Source organism: Coenobita brevimanus, chromosome 71, assembly GCF_032717465.1.
Source record: "Coenobita brevimanus isolate Jiangsu-jjx chromosome 71, ASM3271746v2, whole genome shotgun sequence".
NCBI lineage: Eukaryota > Metazoa > Arthropoda > Malacostraca > Decapoda > Coenobitidae > Coenobita > Coenobita brevimanus.
Window position 1 is genome coordinate 17,402,152 of NC_137024.1, and position 7,014 is coordinate 17,409,165.

A 7,014-nucleotide genomic window follows, 5' to 3' on the forward strand; every position below is an offset into this window, starting at 1 on the left:
TGCAGTAGGCACGGGATATATTTTAACAGGTGGAGTGAGGATGGACGCCAGAAGCAAACAGACCTCCCTAATTCAAAAAAGAATAACGAGGTACTGACTCAGTGTTTCTCCTTCTCTAAGAACAATATGTTTAAGTATCAGTGATCCAGAGCCATGCAATATTATTTATTCATGGCAGACCATTTTTTAATCCGTAATGACGATATCAACAAGGTATCAGCCTAATATCACGTTAATATTGATTCATTAAGTACCACATACCTCCAACTCATATGACGTTTTCAAACAATATGAATGATTGAGCATCTGTTCATTTCGTTGGAAAAACTCCAAAGCCCCCATGGTCAGGACAGTCGTGTTAAAAATATTTCATGCGGTGCTTTTTTACTCAGAATATTTCATTGTACTCATTTGTCATTATGAGAAGAAAATGCATTTGTAAACAATTCCCTATTTATTTATTTCACTGCGCAGATGAAAAACTCATAAAAAGGAAAGAACCTCAACGTCTAAAACATTATTTCCTTCTTGCTAGTAATGTTATGTTTTCCCACACATCAAAAAAAAAAAATCCAGAAAACAACGGTATCCAAAAAGACTGGATGGCATTTGCAATGAAATAACATTTAAACCTCTGCCTCCTTAACCCGTCACGTCCCGAGGTTTTCCGCACCTCCGACATCCCCCAATCCCGACGTATTTTCGAAGAAATTTTTTTTGGCTAAAACCTTCGCTTTTGGTGAGAAACATCGAAAATTCATAGAGAAATTGCTCACCTGAGGTTTAAAATACTCAATCCAGGTAGGAGTTCCTCCTTACCTGACTGGGTTTTCTAACATGCTGGCACCAAAGAAAACGAGTTCTATGGGAGGGTAACTATTTTATCCACTCATAAATGGTATTTATTTATTTACGTGGTACGAATTTATATGTAGTGAGAGTATATTGGTTTTCAGGCAGTAATAAAGGCATTATAAAGCATTGTTTCACTCACTAACTAATCACCATACCTGACCTTTTTTTGCCACATTACCTGATCATTATTTCTGACTGTTTCTTCTTCTAATGCTATGTAAACATTGTCCTCCACATTGTCATCGATTGGGGAATCACTCTGGCCCTGAATATCTTTACTGGCCAGGTCACTGATAACAGGTGAATTGCCAAGACAATGGCGTGAGAGGGGGAGGGGGGAGGTTATGCGGTGTAAGGCATTGTCCCTGCTTGGCATCTTGTAGAGTAATAGAGGAAGGTGTCCCATGTATACATACGAAAAATCACGCGCAAAAATTGAAAATTGTGCAAATTAGGGACCTTGCAATTGCACAACGTACCGGTACGTCGCTGGGACTGGCAAATGCAAATCATTGCAATGTACCCATACGTCGACGGGACGGGGTGGGTTAAGGGAGATAATGAATGCAAAATTAACCACTTCTTGGTGACAGTTTATAATGCAATTTTATTTCTGAATCAAAGAGGTGGGAATTAAAATAATCATGAATTGGTACAAACTATACATTCCCCCTTTATGTTACTAAGCCCAGCAACACAGAGAACTGAACAACACAACAATTGATGAAGCATTACTCTGCCTCCCCGTCTTTCCAGTTTTGGATTCAACCCAGCTATTTATTTATTTTTTTTATAGAAAATTTATACTCATCCTTCTAACTTTTAAACAGAAGAAAATAATAGTGCCAAACATATTTAGTTTTTTCTACATGCCTGTCTGTGTTTCCAGTCACACGTCAACCATTATATACCATGAACCTAACTTTGTCTTCCCTTGCATAGTAAAGAACAAAAGTTTGCCTCTTAAATCAACATTTATGCGTCTCTGTTACCGTTGCTGACTAATATCAGTAAACTATGCAAAGCTTGGCATTTTTCCCTGTCCTCAGGTGATTTTTTTTTTTAATACAATGTGTCAGCAACGAATGACGAATATGCCTCAAGTATGAAGTAGATACAGTGGAGCAGCAGATGAACCTTTGTTTTGTTTCTGATTGTAAAACTGAACACAATAATCCTGAGTAAGTTCTGATCTCGTGTGAGGCATGTAATCAGTGAAGATAAACGTGACAGGTGTAGGCGTGTCTACTTTCCTGGCATTAACATGTGAGCTACAAGGTTGTGGTGGGGTGGACACCACATCTCGACACAGATACACCAAGTTGGAAGGTGGGCGAGTTAGGGTCGGTGGGTGCGTAGGGATGCTTCAGCATCCATGAGGACACACTTTTTAAGATGTTGTATAAAAGGTTTGGAACACTTTTTCTTAATGCTGAATAAAATAAATAAATAAATAAATAAATGAGCACCCTGAAGTCTCCAAAACATGTCCATTAAAAGAGAAAGTCAATAAAAAAGGCTAAAATCAAAATCTGACATGTCAATATATCTGGCTACATTGCGTTTAATGGTCAGTGTCACAGTGTTGTGTATTTTTCAGATGAAACATGGTCTCTTATAGAGTATCAAGTGTAGTCACTGTTCTCTCTTATGATTAACTTTCGTTTTCCTATTCCTTTCTTCCCTTGCTTAGTACAAAAACATACATACATAAATACATACATACATAAACATATATATATATCATCATCATCATCAGCCATTTTGAGTATCCACTGCAGGACCGGCCTATCCCTACTGAAGTGGGGACGATAAGCCAATGTATCTCTACCAAATGGCTTAGGCTGTCTAGTAGAGATTGTATGTAGGGTGAGAAATGTTTGTAAGTGTAACTGTAGTGTTGGAGTGACTTTGGATGTGTGTGAAGTCTGTGAACCAAGTGTAATTGGCCAGTGCAAGCCGACTAGGTGCAAGCATACTTTATACTATGCGACACTGGTTCAATCACAGCACCCCTGATGTCCGCCAAGCAGTACATGGCCAGGAGAACGCTCCCAAAGTTTTTTTTTTACCCTGGCGGGACGCAAACCCTCACTCTCCACTGTATGAAAATGCACACTTTACCACTATACCACAGAGGCTCATATATATATATATATATATATATATATATATATATATATATATATATATATGTATTGTTACGGAACAGAGAGCGATAATGAACACTTCAAGTGAGATTACTAAAATCAATACTGTCCCGCAAAGTTCCAGGTTCAAAAAAAGAGTTAGGTAAAATTACAAGTTAAAGTTTAATGCTCAAACTAACAACTAAACATTCAGGACTCATAAGGATAATGTAATGGCAAAAAACAGGTTAAATATATGGTTAACTGCAATAGCCTCTATTAACACGAAATTAGCAAGAGTAAATTTATCTAAGTCAGCCCTGATAAAATGAGAAAACCGGATAATGCTCAGTTAATGCAAGAAATATTATTACAGATACAAAATATTATTAACAATGGCTGACATCAAAAACTCCACATGAATCACAAAAGCCTCACCAGGCCCACGAATTAACACCTTATGCTATATAGTACAAGAACAAAATGTAATAACACTTATACTCAAATTACACAGCAGCTAGATGGTTGGAGACTTCCTGAGCACTCGCAAAAATAATAACAACTGTACAGGGGAGGACAGAGATGTGAACAAAATGAGGAGATCTAAGTGGCAATTAATGCAGAGACTGAGCTCATTATATAGGGGCCGGCAAAGCTTGATACAACTTATAAGAAGGACGCGCAAATGAAGCCATAGGGGACAAAGAGTTGACACTCCTGCTCTGAACAACAGAAAGAACGACTTACTCTACTATAAGGGAGGAGAAGGGGGGAGTGATGTAGAACACGGAAGCTTGGTCACTATGGAAGCCACGAGGCGAATCGTGATCAAACATGCAGCATACTGTACGTTAGAATTATACAAAGGATGATAAAATCATAGGCTATGTAACACCTCCCCACAAAAGAAAAGAAATTTACAAAGGAAATTTCTTATTACTCTAAAACAATCTGTCTAAAGTCTAGATAAGCAATCTGCAATAACATTTTCTTTCCCCTTGACATGTTGTATGTCTAATGAATACTCCTGAAGAAGTAGACTCCATCTTGTCAATCTCTGATTTTTATCTTTAAACTTACTAAGGAATTTCAGTGGGTTATGATCGGTATAAATGACTATGGGGTCAAAACCAGAACACAAATAAAATGAAAAATGCTGTAAACCCAATATCAAGGCCAAAAGCTCTTTCTCAATAGTTGAGTAGTTCTTTTGAGGTGGAGTGAACTTCTTACTGTAATAAGATACAGGGTGTTCAATACCCTGATCATCCTCTTGCAGCAAAACAGCCCCAGCTCCTGTATCACTTGCATCAACAGCCATCTTAAAAGGCTTAGCAAAATTTGGAGTAGCGAACACTGGCTGACTTAATAGGATAGCTTTAAGTTTACTGAAAGAGGATTCACAGTTATCGGTCCAGACAAATTTAACTCCCTTTTTCAGTAGGTCTGTAAGTGGTGATACAAGATTTGAAAGGTTAAGAACAAATCTCCTGTAATAACCTACCATTCCCAAAAATCTTTGTAACTCTTTCCTAATTTTAGGTCTGGGAAGACCACTTATAACCTGAACCTTAGCTGCTGCTGGTGCAACGTGTCCATCACCAATTACGTACTCAAGGTACTGAACTTTAGCTTCACCAAATCACACTTTGATAAATTAGCTACAAGATTAGCCTGAACCAAACGCTCAAGAAATTTACTGACATGGCATAGGTGATCTTTTCTGTTGTCACTGATGATTAATACATCATCAATATAAACAACACACCCTGCCAAACCCTCTGTTACAACATTCATGAGCTTCTGAAATGTGGCTGGTGCATTCTTCATGCCATATGGCATTACAGAACATGCAAAAGTCTTTCCTAGTGTTACAAAACATGAGATCTCCCCAGCACGTTCAGTCATAGGTACTTGCCGGTATCCCTTTAACAAATCAAACTTACTTATGTACCTAGCCTTTCCGATCTTGTCTATGCAATCTTCCACACGAGGGAGAGGGTAAGTGTCTGTTTTGGTTATCTGATTAACACGTCTGTAGTCGATGCAAAGCCGTTGTGACCCACCTGGCTTAGGGACTAGAGTGACAGGAGAACTCCACTCGCTCTGACAGGGCTCAATCATCTTGTGGTCCAACAGGTAGCCAAGCTCCTTCTGGATGAGAGGAACTTGCACTGGGTTCACACGGTAAGGAGGCAGTTTAATTGGCTTTGCGTCTCCAACATCGACATCATGCATCAACACAGTGGTTCTTCCTGGAGTGGCACGGAACACTTGCGGGTACTCCTGCAGTAATGCCGAAAACTCCTGCCTTTCCTCGGGAGCTAGATGAGAAAGCTAAGTCTGGAGATCATTCATGATATCAGGATTCTTCCCCAGACTATCACTCAGGCTCATGCTGCATGGGAGAACTTCACTTGCAGACTCGGGTGGAACAGCTACAGTGCAGACTGGGTTATTTTCGTCCCGCCTGTGATATAACTTTAGCATGTTGATGTGACAAAGTTGCTTGTTCTTTCTACAATCTGGTGTGGCGATGACATAGTTGACATCGCTGAGTTTCTTCTCCACGAAATAAGTACCACTAAACTTGGCTTGAAGAGGTTGCCCATGCACCGGTAGCAGAATCAAAACCTGATCTCCTGGCTGAAAGTGGCGTAACCTGGACTTCTTATCATACCAAGTCTTCATCTTCTCCTGAGCAGCTCCTAAATTCTCTCTCACCAGCTGTAAAACAGTGGACAGCCGTTCTTTGAACTTCATCACATACTCCAGCAGGTTGACGTCATCTTCCTCCGACAGCCAGCATTCCTTGAGTAGCTTAAGGGGTCCTCTTACTTCATGGCCAAACAGTAGTTCAAAGGGTGAGAAGCCCAGTGATTCATTTGGAGATTCTCTTCCGGCAAATACAAAGAATGGAAGACCTTTATCCCAATCTTTCTGATGTTCCAAACAGTATTTCCTGAGCATCGATTTGAGTGTTTGATGATATCTCTCCAATGTTCCTTGGGTCTGGGGATGGTAAGCTGAAGACGTGATCTGGGTGATGCCCAATTCTTTCAGAGACTGCTTGAAAACATTTGACATGAAATTACTTCCCCGGTCCGACTGTACCTCCTTGGGCAGACCAAACTTTGTGAAGAACCCTAGCATTTCCTTAACCACGTTCTTTGCTGAGATATTTCTAAGTGGAATGGCTTCAGGATAACGAGTAGCCATATCAATCAGGGTCAACACATAAGAAAATCCTGAAGAAGTCCTAGGAAGAGGGCCCACAATATCCACCAACACACGGGTGAATGGCGCCTCAAAAGAAGGAATGGGAACTAGAGGTGTAACCTTTTCCGTCTGATTACACTTCCCCACAACTTGACAGGTGTGACAAGATTTACAATACCAGGAAACATCTCTGAAGATACCTGGCCAGTAGAAGTGTTTCAAAATGCGTGCCACAGTCTTCCTCACTCCAAGGTGTCCTGCCAAACTGGAATCATGAGCCACTCTAATGATATCCTGCCTACAAACACGAGGGATGACAACTTGATGTACAACCTCCCATTCACAGTCGGCTGATGCTGTTGGTGGTCTCCACTTTCTCATAAGTACTCCTGACTTTATATAATAACAAGTAGAAGCACCAGCTGACTCTTCCTCACTGCAAACGGAGTTAGCTAGACCTTTCAACTCAGGGTCAGCAACCTGCAACTCAACCTACTCTTGACGAGACAAATTATCAACACTACGGGGTACTCCCTCATCTGGTGAGTGGTCCAAATTAGCAAGAAAAGTGTCAGCTAGGATAACATCATCATCATCATCATTATCCTCTCAGTCACCAGTAACTTTAGACTTAGCCCTAGTGGCAGCACATGCAGAGAACACCTCAGGGACATCACAATCCTGGGTCGCAGTCACTGGTTCACTAAACAACTGAGGAGCTGGACACACTTGACTTCTACCAATATCATTTCCAAGTAAGAAAGTTACACCTGACATTGGGAGTGTCTCAACCAATCCAACCATAACGGAA